Source organism: Marmota monax, unplaced genomic scaffold (assembly GCF_021218885.2).
Source record: "Marmota monax isolate L192 unplaced genomic scaffold, Marmota_monax_Labrador192_F-V1.1 WCK01_AAM20220418_F8-fsc00004, whole genome shotgun sequence".
NCBI lineage: Eukaryota > Metazoa > Chordata > Mammalia > Rodentia > Sciuridae > Marmota > Marmota monax.
Window position 1 is genome coordinate 169630 of NW_026692881.1, and position 20507 is coordinate 190136.

The window sequence follows — 20507 nt, forward strand, 5'->3', positions numbered from 1 at the left end:
TTATCTGGATCAGGCTCCCCACCACCTCCTCAGGGCACAGCAGGAGTGTACACCTGTACTCTGAACCAGAAGTGATATTATATAACAGACTTATTTTAAAGGAAAAGCTTTTGAGTCCACATTTTTCTGCTAACAGAAATCCTCTAGACTATTAACTTCTCAAAGCAGCTGGCAGGCATATATCAGGCAAGGTTTGTTTTGTTTTGTTTTGTTTTGTTTTTGTTTTGTTTTTTAATTATCTGAACAGGTAATGGAGAACAATAGATTCTTTTGGAAAGGGTTTTTTGAGAGGCACATTCATTACAGGAAAATTATCGGAGTCCAGTTTCCCAAAACTTCCCAGGGATAAAGTAAACATCTGTGCATTTACTTCTACACACTTGACAAACATCTTGTTCATATAACTCCTACATTATTTTTGCCTTGACACAGAAAAATAGGTAACAGGATTATAACTAGTTTGTGTGCCAAATGACAGCATCTCTTGTCTCGTGTTGTCTCCTACTTTCAGATCTCCTATTTCAGATCCTCAACTTATGGAATAATAGAGAATTGAGATCACAGAGACTGAGTATGGATGGAGTAACCAGTTTCCAATAGAATGCAATAAAAAAGCAATCAGCCACAACCTTGTGCATCAAAGGTGGAACTGTGGGAAGCAAAAGGCAGGAGGCAATAGCTCCAACTAGTAATTCTGCTGACCCAAACCTGGCATAAATGTTCCAGAATGTTTTCCTGGCATAAATTCTAGTGTTCCAAATCTTGGGTTTTTGCCAACTGGCCAGCATGATCCCTCCAGGGAATCAAACAATGTTGAAGTGACCTTTTATGGAATAATCTGAGGGATTCTACATACACATATTGACCAAAGGCCTTTAAAAAAGAGTGAACTAAATTGCTTAGGCACAAGGCTGCTGGAAGTTCAGAGAGGAAAAGGGCACTGGGAAGGGACAGACAAATGAGGAATCCAATTGGGACTTTAAACAACAAAACTTGACAGCACACAGGACCTCTCCCATGTGTACTTAAGTTATTTCAACATCATCATCCCTCTGTAAATTTATTTGGGGTACATTAGTTTCAAAGCTAGAGATAATATGAGCTAATCTTTAATTTGAACTATAGACCTAGGTTGCCCTAGTAGTTAGAACTGTGTAACACCATTCTGTTCTAAATTAGCCTGAAGAGTAAGATGAAGTTCAAGTGTCAAGCACTCATCAGAGTTCTTAGATCTAGCAAGAAGACAAAAAACAAGGCAATGACTGCCCTTTGAATTCCAAAATGAATAACATCACTGGGTAGGGAAGTACTAAGGCTAGGAGATGTCTTGTGCACAGAAGTGATAGTTTCAAAAATGTATGCCAGATACTCATGCAGCCTGGCCACCAATTCAGAGTGAGCAAAGGATCTGGGAAGGATCTTAGTTCAGTACCCATATCATGTATGAGTTTCTTATAACATCCCTAGTAAATACTGGGAAGCTTAATATTCTTTCAGAAAATAAGTGTTAAGAAACAACATACAGGACATGGTGATTAGAAGTGCAGGCTTTGAGTCTGGTGACCCAGTGTTGCCTCTAACCTACTAGGCTGCCTAGAGTCAGCCTTCTAGCCTTTCTAGGCTGTTGTTTCTTGAGTTATAAAACAGGTAAAATAATTTCCTTTTAATAGCATTGTTGTGAGAACTAAATTAGACCATTTAGATATGATGAATGCTGAACATACTGCTATCAAACAATAAAAATTTAATAAATACTGCAAAATATTATGATTAAATCTATATACATACACATGATTTTCTTCTGAACAAAAAAATATCATTGTGTGTATATGTTTGGGTGAATGCATAAGTGTGTATATATGTGTATACATGCGTGTATATATGTACATACATACACATATTTATTTATTTGTTTGTTTGTTTTTGCATCTTGCTTTTTCCCACAAGGTCTTCTTTTCACATCTCATCTAGATAGACCTCATTTTGAGCACCTGATTAGTATTTCACACTAAAGATGTACCATAAATTATTTAACCAGTCACTCCCCAATTGTTGAATATTTTCAACTTCAGCTATTTAGTATCTCAATAATGCTGTAGTGAAGATACCTATCATAGGCATATTTTTGTAAAAGATAAAATGAAAGGCCCTGGCAAAGCTGAATGAGCCAAAAATTTTCACTTCTGGAATACATTTTTCCAGTTAGATAAAAATCAATAGCAATCCACTCAAGAGTTAAAATCATAGCTTCAATCTATTTCAGAAAGAATCAGCAGATCTTGGCAAAAACATAATTGCTTTGATAGCTGAAACCACAAGGACTTCCTAGCCCTAATTTGCCATCATAAATGCAAATTGAATCTTACCTTTTGCACAGACTGTCCTGTTCTCCCTTCTGCATGAATTGTCCTAATGCCCTCAGCCCCACTGATTACTCAAGTTCAATGTCAAAGGCCCACAGTTGAACTCACTTTCCAGGCAGCAACCTTCAACTCTGACACTTCACTGATGAGTCTCAGAAAACACTTGGCTTTGAAAATAGATCTCACTGCAAGCCAGATTCACTCCTAATGAGTCTCTGAGTGTGAAAGGGAGAACCATTTTCAATGGGCAGTGTATTCAGGACACTCTGACAAGTTTATGGAAGGAGCTTTGAGGGCATCTGATCCTCAGCACCACCATGAGGCTAGTGGAAGGGTGCTGACCAGATGGTGCCCTTCATTGGCAGCCATACTACCATGGCTGATGGACATGTGACAAAAAGAAGAAAGGGCAAATCTGACAACCTGGAACTCTAGATGCAGAGACACCATGTGCAGGAACTATTTGCTTATTTATTTTTTAATTTTTTATTTGTTCTTTTTATTTATATATGACAATAGAGTGTATTTTGACATATCATACATATATGGAGTACAACTTCCCATTTTTGTGATTGTACATGATGTGGAGTTACACTGCTTATGTAGTCATATATGAACATAGGAAACTTATGTCTGATTTATTCTGTCTTTCCTATTCCCATCCACCTCCCTTCCCTTCATTCTTCTTTTTCTAATCCATTGAAATTCTATCTCCTCCACCCCACTACCCTGGCTTATTGTGAGTTGGCATAAAGGAGCTATTTAAATACAAACATTTCTAAACTTCAGTTAGAAGCTCCTCTGGCTTAAATGGCATAGTAATTGCATAGAATATTTTCAGAAAGAAAGATCTATTTCTTTTGTCTTATTAATTGATTTAAATGCAGACTTTCCCCCATGTATGTCATCCTAGAACCTGGATAACTTATTTGTGAAAGAAAAATGAAATTGATTTAGAATGTACATTTCTAAAATTTTTAGATAATTTTCATGATATATGGCCTTCATTGGGTAAAAAGTTCAAAATGAGATACACTTCATGAACAATAAACTATTTTGAAAAGAAAAAAATAAATATTGAAAGAGTTCATGCAAAAAGCAGGACATGAACTGGAATGATGGACTTTAGGAAGGCAGCTGAGAGGCCAAGAGACCCTGGAAAGGGGCAATTTCAGTCAAGAGCCACAGCAAAAGATCATTGTCCAATGCCACCTGAGGATGGCAGGGTAAGAGAGCTGGGCAGGGACACAGAGGTCTGGGAAGCTGGATGCTTCAAGCAGTGAGTAGCCCTGAAGAGGCAATGAGATGGAAGTTACAACAAATTATGTTGTTGTATTGTGTGTTGTGTGCATGTATAGGTATGTAACCACAAATCCCATCAGTATATTCACCTATAATGTATCAATAAAAAACAGGGGTGGTGGTGAAGATGGGAGTTACAGCTTGACAGGAAAGTGCAAGCAAGGTTGTAGGAGGAAGAATCCAAATTCAGAAAGAAGAGTTAAGATTCTTGCTTTTGATTTAGGAGCAATCTAATAAGAAAAAAACAGACTCTGCAATGTCCATGTAATTGGAGGCAAAACCAGCTATGCCTTGTCATTTTTCAAAACCATGTGGCTTTTCTTGGTAGAATCATTCCTTCCCCCAAATATGCATATTTCCACTTTAAACACTTGAAATTCTGAGAAGTTGATTCAATTCCTGATTAGCTATCATCAATATTCAATTTTTCACAAAACCTGTCAATTCTTCTTCAACAATGCATTGGAATACTCCCTTCCATTTCCAGGTCCAGGTATAGGTATCTGTGCACCCCTCCATGTTATTTTAGATTTGATTCAGGCCCCAGCTGGGCCTGCCATGTTACACCAACACACCTTCCACAGGTGGATACCATGTTGCCTATGGTAGGAATTTTAAAGCTACTCTTTGACTCTTATATAGAAAAAGTAGCAATCTCTTATGCCAACTATCCCTAGTTAAGGCATACAAACAATGTTTACATAGTGAAAGCCAAATCACTCTCCCAGAAACAGTCCCACTCTGCAATCTCTGTCAGCAGTCAAAACATGAATCAGAGTGTCATACACAAAGACAGGGAAGAATCACAGCAGTATAGAATTCAGTACCCCCCCCCCAAAAAAAAGCCAAATAAAATATATAATATAATTCTCCTTTCACAAAAATAAACACATTTTTATTTTTAAATATTTATTTTAAAATATTTAAATATATCAAGATGAAATAAAGGATATATAAAGGTAAAGAAGGGAGCAAGCTCACTAAAACTGGTGAGCTCAAGAACTCCAGGGCTCCACAACGTCATCTAATGAGCAAAAACTGTTGAACACACTTTTGTAGAATGGTAGAAGCTAGTCAAGAACTTGAGAAAAGCTCTGTGAGGAAAGAAGCTGTCCCACAGCTGAAAGACAGGGCTACAACAGTAAAACAGTTTGCCTACCACCACTCTCCGGGTCAGGGTAACTGTGAAGGAGCCAGCCCAAGCTCTTTGTCTAGGCTGCAAATGCCAGAGGGTGCACATGGAACCTCATTTTCAAAGAACCATGATTGTATATCTGATAACTCCCCGAGGGATGGGTACAAGGGCTGGCCTTTGCTCCTCACTTTGAGCAGTCCCAGGACTGGACCAGTTTCCCAGGCTGTGAGTGCTTGCAGAATACATTTAAAGGAAAAATGGTATCTGCAGGAGACTTGGGCAGACCAAAAAGACTGGAAGAAAAAATGTTGGAAAGGAGATACATGGGGTTGGGCAATAAAGACTTTTAAAAATACCACATATTCTGGAGAATCGAGATAAGGCTCATGCCCAGAGCTGTACGTTGTGTTCAGAAAAGGCCTGAGAAGGTTCTAAGCTATGACTTCAGGCTAAAGTTCAAGATTTCTGCAAAAATAAGTGAAGGCTTAGGCAGAGGTGTCAATGTCCTGGCTAAGCATTGAAGAATACCCTGACTCAGAAGCAATCTGAAAAGAATGAAAAAGTATTGAGGTATTTTTCTTTTCTTTTCTTTTCTTTTTTTTTTTTGCTCAAATTCAATTTTATTATTTTCCCTTGCCTCCCCTTCTCCCTTTCCCTGTCTCCTTCCCTCTCCTCTACTGATCTTTCTGCTATTTTATTAAAGAAATTGGGGGGAGGGGTTATGTATATCCACAAGACACTAACCAAATTCCATTAAAATAGAAGAAAAACTGGTAGACTAGTTGAAGGGGACTGATGGGAAGGAAGAAGGAACAGGATAAGGCAAGAACAGAGGAATGAATCTAACCTACCTTTTCTAGTATATATATGAATATATCATAGTAAATGGACAAATCCTAATGGAAACAAATAAGAATATCAACATAGTGATAAAAATTATTAAAAAAAAAACAAATTTGGATTCTGGAGCCAAAAAGTATAACAGAAATACAGATTTCACTAGAGGAGTTCATCAGTAGATTTGGGCAGGCAGAAGAAAGAATCAACAAATATGAAGAGAAGCTGTATTAGTCTGCTTTTCTGATACTATACCAAAATACCTGACACAGGTTAACTGCGTACAGCAAAGGGGTTTATTTAATTCACATCTCTGGAGGTTCAAAATCCAAGATTGGGTAACCCCATTGATTTGGCCTCTGGTGAGGGTCTAATGATGAATTGTGTCATGACAGCAGGAGCTTGTTTGTGTGGGAAAGGATGGCAGAGTGTAATTCAGGGCTCAGATTTACTTTTTTTAATGTTTATTTTTTAGTTGTAGTTGGGCACAATACCTTTATTTTATTTATTTATTTTTATGTGGTGTTGAGGATCAAACCCAGGGCCTTGCACGTGCTAGGTGAACGCTCTACCGCTGAGCCACAACCCTAGTCCTCAGATTTACTTTTAAAACAGCTTACTCTATGAGTGTTCATGAAAAACTACCCATGAAAACTACTTTAATCCCTTCCAAGGGCATCTTCCCCAATGACCCAAGAACCTCCCATTAGACTCCACCTCTTAAAAGTTTCACTCCCTACATCACTATACTGGGGTCAAGCTCCCAACATAAAAACATGTGGGGGTACACTCAAACCATATTCAAACCTATACCATAGGCCAATTGGTACATTCCAGCTGAGGAGGAGAAATGAAAAATAAATAAAAATGAACCAAGCCTAAGAAACCTGTGGGACAATATCAACTATAACAACACATGTATAATGAGAGTTTCACAGGGATAGAAGAAACCAAAGAAAGAAGATAAAAAATACTTGAAGGGATAATGACCAAAAACTCCCCCAAATTTGGTAAAATACATGAATCTCCATATTCAAGAATATCAACAAACTCCAAGCAGGATAAATTTTAATATATCCCTACCAAGACAACAAATGGGTCAAAGAAAAAAATCACAAGTAAAATTTAAAAATATTTAGAGATAAATTAAAATGAAAAGAGACATACCAAAACTTATGAGATATAGAGAAAAGGGTATTCAAATTCATATTTATATCCATAAATCCTTAGACTAAAAAAGAAGAGGGGTCTCAAACCAATAACCTAACTGTACATCTCAAGAAATTAACAAGAGCAAGATAAACCCAAGCTTGGCATAAAGAATTAAACAGTACAAATGGCAATTATCAAGAGTACAAACAACAATGAATGTTGGTGAGGATGTGGGGGAAAAGATACATTCATAAATTGCTGGTGGGACTGCAAATTGGTGCAACCGCTCTGAAAATCAGTGTGGAGATTCTTCAGAAATCTTGGAATGGAACCACCATTTGATCCAGGTATCACACGCCTCCACATATACCCAAGAGACTTAAAATCAGCATACTATAATGATGCAGCCACAGCAATGTCTATAGCTGTTCAATTCATAATGGCTAAGTTCTGGAATAAACCTAGGTGTTCTTCAACTGAATGAAGAAAATGTGGTATATACACAATGGAATATTATTCAATCTTAAAGAAGAATGGAGTTATGGCATTTATCTGTAAATGGATGCAACTGGAGACTATCATGCTAAGTGAAGTAAGCCAATCCCCCCAAAAACAAAGGCTGAATGTTCTCTCTGATATATGAATGCTAACACTCAACAAGGGAGTGGGGAGGGAAGAATAGAAGTTCATTGGATTACACAAAGGGGGATGAAAGGAAGGGGCGGGGATGGGAATAGGAAAGACAGTAGAATTAATCAGACATAACTTTCCTATGTTCACATATTAATACACAACCAATATAACTCCACATCACGTACAACCACAAGAATGGGAAGTTATACTTCATTTATGTATAAGATGTCAAAACACATTCTACTGTCATGTACATATAAAAAGAACAAATAAAAAATTTTAAAATGACAAAAAAAAGAATTAAACAGTACATAGTATATTGAAGGTAAATGAAATAGAAAAGTAATGAAGCCAAAATGATTGAGAGCAACAAAATTGAAAACATTTAGATCAACAGACCAAAAGAGAAGAAGAAAGAAGCCTCAAATAACTTAAATGAGAAATGAAAAGGGGAATATGACTATGGACTTTACAGAAATAAAAATAATTATAAAAGAATACCATGAACAACTATATGCCAATAAGATAACCAAAATGAAATTATCAAATTCTTAGAAGTATAAAAACTACCAAAACTGGCTTTAAAAGTAATAGAAAATCTAAATAGAAATATAAGAAGTAAAAAGATTGAAATAGTTATCAAAACATAGAGAAGGCGTGGTCCAAAATAGGTGGAGTCAATACCTGTTGCTTTCTTTGTCTGTGTCCTCCATGATTTGACTTCAGGTGCAAGCATAGTCATGGAAAGTATGCAACAGACTGGGTTAACTAAAACTGGGTTTCTGCATAAAAAGCCAATCATGGGAATCCTAGAGAATGAGGGCAAACTAAGAACACAAAGTGAAAGCTGCTCAGGAAAGTATCATTGTAAAGTTGAACATGCATGGAACTGATCCTTAACAGTATGCAAAATACATTGATAAATGAACTAAATGACATATGATTGCCCTGGTCCCAATTTATTTGAGCTAATTAATTTAAGTCCACTATGATTGGAAAACACATTTTGTTTTATTTCAAATCTTTTAAACTTCTTAAGACTTGATTTATAGTCTTGCATATGTGGTCTTTTCTGAAAAATGTTCCATCTATGCTACTATGATTTGGGGAATGTTGGATAAATAGCAGTTAGAGCAATTTAATTGATAAGTTGCTATTCAAGTTTTCTATATTGTTGTGGGCTTTCTGGCTGGTTGTTCCATAAATAACCACAAGTCACGTATTGAAGTCGCCAACTATTTTTGTTGATTTGTCTGTTCCTCCATTCATTTTTGCTTTATGCATTTTGGGGCACTGTTATTAGGTACATGTATATTTAAAATTGTTATATCTTCTTGATGATTTTGACCCTTTTATTATTATGTTACTCTATGACATGTTTTTAACCTTGAAGTTTACTATATACATTACCTTTCCAGATCTCTTGTAGACAACGTATGTCTGGATCTTGATTTTTCATCCAATCTGACAAATTCCATGGAAGTGTTTGACCATTAAAATTTAATGCAATTATTGAAATGGTTACGTTAATATTGCCATTTTCAATCTAACTTTTTAAATTAAATCTTCAGAATTAGAAACATTAGTGTGAACTCATGTTTAGCTTAAATATATACAAATATTTCCACATAGAAATATTTATATACATATGTATAACTGTGTTTGGATTAGTATACATAAATATATCTCTTTATTGTATTGGCTGAGCAATAGCATTTCTGTAACAACCAACTACCTAGATCCTGGCTTCTAATATCATTCTCTAATTAAAGGAAAGAGAGCTCCTTGATTCTAGGACTGGGGTAGAAAAAATACATAAGATGAACCTGGAACATCTTTATAGTGCCAGAAAATGAGGAAATGCTAAAAAATAATGATGAGGTTATGTCAAAGGGATCTAGGAGACAACTGAAAGAGCTCTTAATGGTCAAAGCTAAAATAGTTTGAGTAAGAAAATAAATGAGGTCGAATTTATAACCCAAAGTATAAAATAAAAATTCATGTGTCCATACCAACATAAATAAATTATTGAATAAACAAATATGGAATACCAGATGAATCTCCCATTTATGAGAATTCTAAATAATTTGTTTTGATGCTGTAGAGGTAGAGTGTAACTCATGCTCCTAAAGTCTAAGCTGCACATGTAACTTTTTTTCCAAAAAGTACACCATGGAAAGGGAGGGGAGGGAAAGTGACTTTACAGTGCACTCACATAACAAATACTAGCTCAGCCAGTGACCAAAGTGACAGATATCAACAGTGATCCAGCATACTGATGACAGTTTGTGCTCTTGATATGTGATAACAATGATGTTGCTGTCTTACTCTTCCTCCTAAGAACACACAACTTCAGTCTAATAATGATAAAAGGATCAAACGAATGCACACTGAAGGATACTCTATAAGATACCCGACTAGACTTCTTAAAACTGTGAAAGTCAACTAAGTGAGGAAAATCTGAGATATGTCACACTCAAGAGTAGCCTAAGAAGACCTACCTCATAAATATAGGAAACCTAATGGGATCCTAGAGCTAGAAAAAGAAAAGACATTAGGGAAAAACTAAAGAAATGTGAATAATGTATGGATACTAGATGAACTTATTAATTGTCACAAATAAACCATATTAATATAAAATGCTAATGACAGGAGAAACTAGGTATAGGCTACATGGAAACTTTCTGTGGTATCTTCATAATAATTCTGTAAAGTTAAAGTAGTTCTTATTTTTTCCCGAATTTTTAAAACTTAAATAATGATCTTGGCTTATTCATTCCTGTATTCATTTAATCATTTAATTTAATCATTTTCTGAGCACGAACTATGTCCTAGACACTGCTCTAGACTCTGGAGATACAAACCACAAATAAAATCCAACATGTCTTGCTTTCAAAGAGCTTATCTTCCAGTGGAAAATGAAAGAACACTAAGTTACCATTAAACCCCATAAGAAATAAGCAACTACCTTCCAACTCAACACTCATCTTCTTGAGTCTTCATTATAGACAAGAAAACTTTTGAGAAAGGTCTAGGCAATCTGACAACTGAGAAGCGTGATTTTCAAAGAGGAACAGAAGTCAGCTCCTGAACCAAACAATGCAAATCCCTAGGAGGAAACTCAGCTTCCTGACCCTAGCAGGAAAAATTATTCTGAGTCTAGGGCTATGCCACAGGACCAGGCTAGCTGTTGGTTCTCTAAAAGCCAGATGAGTGCTTGACAATGCGATATGGTTAGGAGACATCATGCCCTTGGGTGCTGTCTTAGCAGTAGCCGTGCTGGCAGGAAAGATGGGTAGGCAGCCAATAGAGAGACCAAGCTCCACTCCAGCTGCGCAGGCAGCCACCTGTCCTCTGTTCTCCATCCCACTCCTCCATTCTCTGACCATGAATTAAACACCGCCTGAACACTACCATTAGACCTAACGGGCATCAACATGTATACCAGGTGACACTGGGAATCAGTGTTCCAGGCAACTGGAAGAACAGGTAAGACCCAGGAAGTGAGCCATGAGTAAAACCCTCAGGACATTTCAAGGGGTTCCATGGGTTGTGGGTTGAGAAAAGGAGTGTGCGCTGGCAAATGGCGACAGAGGATAGTGTAGATGGTGGCAGAGGCCAGATATGAACAGCTCTGTGGCTCCTGCACAGAGTTGAGACTTTATCCTGAAGACAAAGAAAAACAAATAAAGGGGTTTGAGCAAAATCTGTTTACGCCTGGGGCAGACAATCAGGTATGGATGTTTAGGAAAACAGTGTCGCTAGCTGCTGTTTGTGGTACCCGGGCTAGACAGGGCTGCCCTGAAGGCAGGAAATCACATGGCAAAGTCAGAAAGCAGGGGTAGAATTTGATACCTCCCTGGATGTAGTAAGGAAAGGAGCAGGAGGATTCAGGGATGACTTCCAAGTTTCTGGCCTGGGTAAATACGCAGGATTCCAGATTAGAGTAATAATGACAATAAACACAAATACTGTGTGTTGCCAGGATGTATCAGGCAAAGCAAGGGGGTAAATGCTGGTCCCTAGGGGAAAGTGAGGGACCCAGTCTAGATTCCTACCATTCAAATACTGGTGTTCCCTCTTACACGCAAGCCAACATCTCATTTGACAGATAAAAATGCATTTAATGAGCATTCAAAAATCTGAAATATCCAGGTGCGGTGGCGCACACCTGTAATCCCAGCACCTCGGGAGGCTGAGACAGGAGGATTGTGAGTTCAAAGCCAGCCTCAGCAACAGTGAGGCACTAAGCAACTCAGTGAGATCCTGTCTCTAAATAAAATACAAAATAGGGCTGGGGATGTAGCTCAGTGGCTGAGTGCCCCTGAATTCAAACCCCAGTACCCCCCAAAAAAACTGAAATAAACATTCTTTTTATAGATATAAAATATAAAAGTAATCACAAACCATGAAGAGCAACTTGTACAAGGAATTTTAATAATATATGAGTGTATATTAAATAAGCAATATTTCACAGGTTGTTAGGATCACTAAGTAAATCCTATTCATCTTACACAAGCAAATGCATCCACCAAGATAAATATACAACTGAGACAAAAATGAAAATAGCATGAGTGTGTTCAGAATTAGTAATTTCAGAGGGGAAAGTACAGGGCTGGGTGGGATAGAAAAGCGGGATGTGATTGGCCAGTTAATTTCCCAACCAAGGGTAACATCAGTAGAAGGGAAGAAGGAGGAGGACTGTAGAAATTCAACTGTTGGACAGAGTATCATGAATTACATGTGCCTCTCTGGGCTTCTCTTTCCAGCTACTAGTAGCTTCTGCTGTAAGATGGCTTTTAACATTTTCATAGAAAAACACTAAGCCAACTCTATGAACTGACAAGTGCTACATATGGTTTTAGGAAATTAGCCATGATATCTCAACTCTAAACCTCTTCACTTAGAACACTGCTAAGAGGTATCTAGATTTCTACCAGGCATGCCTGAAGACTTCTATGTGCACACAAAAATCTCCATTTTGAAATAGAATCATGATGATCATAGATAGTGTAAATTAGTTGTATTTTTAAAACTGAAGATGATATCAACTGACATTAATAAATCTATAAAAAATTTAAAATATTACGTCTTTCCCTCTAAGTCAACTCACCATAAACTCAACAACACACTGGGATGTATAGAGATTGACAGGGGACAATGTGGCCTCAGTCCATACTTCACTTGCTGGGATTGTGTCATTGGCCTAAGATTACACAGCACCACCAAAGACTATAACAGAGACAGATTCTGTCATCTTCTCCCTAGTTTCTTCACTAAACAAATCCCCATCCCCCAAAATGAAGCAGAGTTACAACATTTGAAGGTAAAGTTGGTAGAAAAAGATAATTATAGTTGTGGTATTAGTTTTCTCTCAACATTCTATTTTTCTTTTATTTTCTCTGAAACATTTTTGATATAAATACTATATCATTGGAGTCTAGATATTTTAAGTGAAATAAAAAAACTAATATTTAGGTAATTTGAGCCAACCTGGGTCCCCCCCACCCAAGCTTTCATTCCCAAACCAGGAATGCTGCTGTGCCCCCAAACTTCTGGAGAAGCTTCTATCAAACTCTTTCCTTTCCTTTCTAGTCCACACTCTGAACTTCCCCTCTGCCTCTGTGAAATGTATCTGTGCTACAAAAGGAACCAAGATCATGCAAAGTGTGTTGTGTACCATGCTTGGCTCACAGTAGGTGCTTTCTTCCTTTTAAATGAATATACAGTAATGTCAGAGATAACTGGATGTCAAGATACTATTGATGCAAGTAAACATCTAGCTGACGTCCCTTCAGCCAGGGTGATCACGAGAGACTCTCTGGAGAATGTAAACATTTCTTGTAATTCATAAAATCCCACCATCAGCCTAGCTACACTAGAAGTCACCCATGAGGTCTCCTTGTGCTAATGTATTTTGGAGTGTTATGATTTAAAAACTATTTCCCTTTCTTCTTAAAGTTTTCTGTTTCATCAGCAAATTAAAGAGCCAATGTAACAGCAAGGCTGTAAGCAGGTTGAAATGTCTAAACTGCAATAGATGAGCTCATTTCCTGCTTTAAAAATAACTTTTCAGGGCTGGAGTTGTGGCTTAGTGGTAGAGCACTTGCCTGGCACTTGTGAGGCACTGGATTCAATCCTCAGCACCACATAAAAAATAATAATAAACAAATAAAATTATAAAATAACTTTTTTTCAGCAATATCACCAATGTACAAATAATGAACTAGAATTTTTATTCTTCAGTATAACTGTGAAAGTGTGCTTTCACAAATGCACTATCCTAAAAAGGTAAAAATAAAAATAAGAACCTACTTGGATCATTGCAAACATATTTTCAATCTGTTGAATTGCAAACAAAGTTGAGAATTACTTAAGAATATTAAGAAATTTACCTTTGGGAAGGTACCCTCCAGATACATTTATCACAGAAAATTTCTATTTTTAAATGGATATAGTTTAAAAGTATGAAATGTGTAGTATCTGTATTAAAATAACTTTTGTTTGGGAAAAAAACAGTGTGCTTTCACTCATATTTAAATTGTCAGTTTCATCATTGGCTATACTTGAAGGGAATTCACTTGAAAAGATAATCCTTAAATCAAACTACATATCCCAGAAGTTTTCAGGATTAATACTGGTTCAACTCATGAAACAAGACAAAAAAGGGACAAGACATACATGAAAAATAACACATTTACATAAAATCAAACTTGACATTCTTGCCACAAAAGAAATATGGTAAACCACGTTAAAGGACAACCTGCCACCTGGGAGATTTCCCAACACATACAACCAACAAAGAAAGTCAATAAGAAAGAGAAAAACAAATCGATAGTGAATGTAAGCAAATAATCTGAACATGTACTTCCCAGAAGAACAAATCTGTTGTCCATGAACCATGAGAAGAGGTGTAGCCTCACTATTAATCAAAGAAATGCAAATTGAACAACAAAGAAGCTACCATGTTACACTAAGGTGGGCAAAAACTGTTGAAATGACATAATGTGACAGGGCCTCCCATATCCTGCCTGTCCGGGTGTACACTCACATGACCACTCTGGAAAGCAATTGAGCATTATCTAGTAGCTTGAGAATGGACATGACCTGTGCCCAGGACTCTCGCAAGTGTGCCTTGTATACCCTAGTAAGGTTTTTCCCTTCAGGTGATTGCTGACCAACCACAGAAGCAGAATCTGGAATTATTTAGAAATGCATATTCTCCAGCGTCAGCCGAGGTATACCAACTTAACCAGGAGTGGGTTCTTTTTATTTAAAAAATTGGTTCTTCTTAGTAATACGTGACAGTAGAATCCATTTTGATAAAATTATACACACATGGAATATATCTTATTCTAATCAGGACCCCATTCTTGTGGGTGGGCACAATGGTAAGGTTAACTTAAGTATTTTCAAATGTATACATAGGAAAATTATGTTAGATTCATTCTATTGTCTTTCCTATTCCTATCCCCCCTCCCTTCCTTTCATTCTCATTGTCTAATCTACTGAACTTCTCTTCTTCACCTCCCCACCTTTATTGTAGTTCAGCTTCCACATATCATCGAAAACATTCTGCCCAGGAGTGGGTTTTAAGGAGCCCTCCTGCAGATTATGATACATGCTGAGGTTTCAAAATTAATAGAGAAATTTCTTGCTTGTTTCAACAGAAGATTGCATCAGAAGGATACTAGAGACATGGTCCTTGACACATTCTGTAGACAGGATGAGTCGGAAAGAACTTGGCTTACTAATAAATATAGTGTCACTTAAGAGTCAAAGGGACAGTGTGCAATTTGATTTCCTCAAATGCCTATATTTGCATAAAGAAATACATATATATATGTGTGTGTGTGTGTGTATGTGTGTGTGTGCATTTAAGTATATACAAAAATAGAGTATTAAAAACCATCTAAACACCCATCAATAGAAGAATGGGTACAATGTTATATGAAGTCCACTGAATTTCCATCTGTGTCTCCATCTGTTTCTGGCGAGGAGGAAGGCAATAAATGAAGTAGTTATATGTGTATTGATGGCGTAGATCTTGAAAATAATGGAAAAAAGCAAGTTGCAGCATAACAACTATAGAATGATACCATTGTACATTAGTTTAAAAATCACACTCAAAAGAAACTGTCTTTTATTTGGATAAACAAATACACCTGTATTTGAAAACATTGAGGATGTGTAACTGTAAAGTGTATCTGCTGATCTCAAGATAATGGTTACCTGTGGGCCAGAAAGGAGAGAACTGGGATGGAGGAGAATTATCAACTGGTTAGTTTTTTAAAAAGCTTCAAACTTATGGTAAAGAGATAATATTTGATAAATTTGGGTCAGGAGAAAAGATACTGCTAAGGTATTCTTTGTACTCTCCCACATGCTTAAACTATTTCATAATGACTTTTAAAGTAAAAAGGAGTAGAGATGGTCTGATATGAAAGTTTAACTTATGATTTCTTTGATTTTGCAGAGCTTTCAGTAAAATCCATACTTCAAATTTTGAATTTTGATCTTTTCCTTGGCTAGCGATGTATAGTATCATGACACTCCTGCAGTTGGCTGGGCAGTGAGTCACAGCTCCCAGCCAGCCACCTCATCATGAAGAAAGCAACTAACACTGGACAGAGAGCTGTGTTGGCAGCAATGTTGGGATATTGTGTTCTATGTTTTCCACATGCCATCACGTCCATGGAACTCCCATCTGTGTCTCCAGTCTCTGGTGAGGAGGAAGGCAATTCCTTTTGAGAGGCAACTTAAGACACCTGCCCAGCATGAAGGCCACATGCCCAAAATGGCCATTGCATGTGAGTTCAGACTTTCACAGTAGATATCTTGAACAGCTTAGAGGATAAGAAGTGAGTTAGTTGGTAATTCAGTGAAATTATCAGCATTAGTTAATTCACCATCTTGTAAAGGAAACAGCCAGGCCAACTGCTGATGGGTAAACATTACTTGCAATGTGGGTGGAAGACCAGATGCAGAAGTGCATGCGATATAGTCTCCTGATGACACAGTCTTGGGTAAGATACCTTTCCCATGAGCATGCTGGAGACCCTACAAGTTTGCCAATATTTGTAGATAGAAAGTGACAAATGATACCAACACTTCAGAAGGCATCAGTTTAATTTTCTTAACATGAAGGTCAGCAGCAAGCAGCAAGGTGCTAGTCCTGAAGGTGTTAAGGGAGAGCTGCATGAGACAACTGTGTATGAGAAATATTTGCAAGACAAAATATTTACTGTGGATGAAATTAGCCTGCTCTGGAGACATATGATGAAGCATACCTATATTCATCAAGAGTCCCAGATGATGCCAGGTGTCTAAACATTCAAAGACTGTGTGATGCTGCTTTGGGGGAGAAATGTTGCAGAGTTCACATTAAAGTCATTCCTCATCAACCACTGAGAACTCTAGAGCATTCAAGAATATGTGTCATTTCATATTTTTTATGACCACACAATAAAGCCTGAATGACATCAGCATCGTTCTTGAATTGGTTTTTGGGCTATTTCATTCTACAGGTGAAACCATAGGCAAAACAAACAGCTATTCAATCAGCAGGGCATCTGAAGCACAGGGCAATGTGCATCCTAATGCAAAGGCTATGTATTTGTCCGTGGACACGATGGCACTCATTCAGCCAATGGGTCAAGTTGTGATAGCAGAGTTCAAAGCATACTATTTATGCCTAATGTTTGCTTGAGTTAGTTGTCAAAGTGACTGATTCTGGCTGAAAGCTCACAGAGTTTTGGAAAGTTTTGAACATTCTAAAGGCTAACCAAAATATTGCCAAAGCCTAGGGAGAAGTCACACAGTGATGCAAGAAGGGCATTTGGGAAAAAAAATTTTTAAACATGAATGCATTCAAAAGTTTTGACAGAGATTCTGCTGTTAATGAAATAGTAACAAGGTATTAGGGCTTGGGAGATAATTAGGATTGCATGTTGATGAAGAGGAGACTCATGAGCTTATTACAATGGAGGCCAAAGAGCTTTCCAATGAGGAATTGATCAAACTGGAAGAAGAAGAAGAAGTAAAAAAGTTGAAGCAGAAGAAAAGTACCCAAGGAACCAAGAGTGTTCACGGCAAAGAAACTGGTGGAGGTGTTTGCTGCTATCAGCAATGGTATACGGATATTGGAAGAAATGGACATCAACCATGAGAGAGTCACATGAACTGACAGGTAAATACAAGATGTTCTTGCTTGCTAGAAAGAAATATGTGATGAAAAGAAGCAACACACTCTACAGTTAAAAATTGATCTTTATGAAGAACACTATGCCTGCTAAATCAGCAAGTGTTGATGTCCCAGTGCCTTCTAACTCCTATTCTTTTTTTTTTTTTTTTGGCAGGAAGGTACTACTGGGGATTGAACTCAGGGGAACTCTACCACTGAGCCACATCCCCAGTCCTATTTTGTATTTTATTGAGAGACAGGGTATCACTGAATTGCTTAGCACCTCACTTTTGCTCAGACTGGCTTTGAACTTGCAATCCTCCTGCCTCAGCCTCCTGAGCCCCTGGGATTACAGGCATGCACCACAGTGCCCAGCTCTACTTCCTATTCTTGAGTCTCATCAAGAGAGAAATGGATACCCTGTCACTGAAGCAGCCCCATCAACCAGCAATGGATTTTAATTTAATGACTTAAATTCCTTCAGGCCCAGTTGTGCTTTCAGTTAATGTATGTTAATAAATTATATGAGTTATTTAACACTTTATTATAATATAAGGCTTGTGTTCAGCAATTTTGGCTAATGTAAGTATTCTGAGCATGTCTGAGGCTAAGCTATGATGAGTGACAGGCTACTTGTATTTAAATGCATGTTTAACTTACAATTTTTTCAACATAGATTGGCATATCAGGTTGCAACCCCATCAGAAGTCAAGGAACACTTGTAGTTTGTCATACTTACGAACACTAGAAAACCTTATTTCTGCAAAAGAAATTTTCCAAAAGGACCGCAAGAGCTTTTTAAAAATTGAACTTTTGTGACATCTAGTGGTAGTATAAATCATTACAATTTAAAACAATTAGAAAGAAACTTGGCTTAATATAATATTAATATCTGAATTTTTGGTTTAATTGGGTTTTCATGAAAATTTAATATGAATTTTAAAAGCTTGTGCTTTTGTTTTTTATTTGCTATTTCGAGTGGTACACACCTGAAGGTTTTTATGAATGTGAGACTTTAAAAATAAGCTAATTTTCTTGTATATATTAACTAATGTGGTTAGCCACTGGCTTCTTAGAAAATGTATGAATTATATACAGATGAACCCCTGCTGTCCCACTCTCTAGGTCATAGATAGCAACAGGAAGAAGTTTTTCCCATCATACCCTGCTACACACCAGCTGGGACAGGTGTCCCTCCCAACCCAGACCTGCAACTCTGCCTCACCTCCTGAGCTCTCAAAGCCCACCACTGTTCCAGAAACCAGGCTTTTCTTTGTCCTTCACTTCCATCCAGTCAGCTTCCAAGCCCATCTTTGAAATGTATCTTACCCACCACTGGTTTTCTTTATATCTTCTACAAATTTTGAATTACTTGAGAGCAGGGAACATGTCTTGCACACATGCTCCCCACAAGAATCTAATACAGTGCATTTTCACCACCATGACCTGGGTTCAGGCCTTCACTACCTCAACCCTGAACCTCTACTTTTTAATGCTCTTGGTATATTCAAATACATTTAGTAGTTATATGTCAAACATACTAGGTAACAAGACCAGTTCCCACCCTTAGTAGTCATATGACTCTTAACATTAATTTCTACCACCACGACCTAGGTTCAGACCTTCACTACATCCGTCCTGGACCTTGACAAACAACAGCTTCCTAATCTCTAAATACACCATTTGAGCTTCTTAATACATCTTTTTGCTCTGCCTCCCCTGAGCTACATCTCCAGTCCCTACCTCTTGACTTGCCTACTTTCTTATTACCAGAACACTAAAACACAACTTTGTCCACACAAGGAGAATATCTTCCAACCTTGCTACAGCCTCAAGCCACTCACTCTTCATCACCAAACTTCTCCACATAACTTAGGCTTTACCATTCATTCCCTTCTTTCAGAATTCATGACTTTAAACCACATGATGTGAATTTCACTCCCCCCCCCAGAAAATAGTGAAAAGTCCCAAAAGGACATCAGCTGTTGTCTGTCAGGAGGTGAGGCAGAGTTGCAGGTCTGGGTTGGGAGGGACACCTGTCCCAGCTGGTGTGTAGCAGGGTATAATGGGAAAATTGCAAGGGCACTCCTTATAAGCCTGAAAACCACAAAAGGGATGTTCCGGGGGTCTAGCCAATGCAACTAAAAGAGATCCTAGAACTGAAAAATTTACAAGTGGGACTCAACAGCTGGTCTGAGCTGGCAGAAGAATCAATCAGTGACTTCAGAGACAAGTCAAATGAGATTATCCTTCTGAGAACAAATGAAAGAGTAAAGATTTTTCAAAAAAACAACATCATCTCAGAGCCCAGTGGGACACTATCAAGTGTAACAAACATATGCATAATAGTTACAGGAGAGAGAAAAGAGTAAAAAGAACATTTGAGAATACCCAAAACATCCTCAATTTGATGGAAAACAAGGTACAGCTGCACAAGGAGACAAATCATATTCGATCTTCCAGAAGAAAAAAACAAAGACTGAATTTGAGTAAGTAAAGAAGAGAGAAGACTCAAATTATTAATGAAAGAAATGGACATTACTACTGAACTTACAAAAATACAAAGGATTACAAAGGAATATTATGATCATTGCATGCTAATAAGTGAGGTATCCTAGATGAAATAGACTAACTGCTAGGAAGATACAAACTACCAAAACTGACTCAATAATAAAAGAAACCCTGAAAGTAAAGAAAATTAATTAGTAATCAAAAAGCTTCCAAAGAAGAAAACTCAAGCCCATATGGCATCAGAGGTGAATTCTATCAAATTTTTAAAGAACAACTAGCATTGATCCTTCACTACCTGCTTCGAAAGTAAAAGAAGGAATACCTCCCACTTATTAGTATTACTGTGATACCAAAGCCAGACAAGAAAAAAATTCCAACATGTTTTGAATAT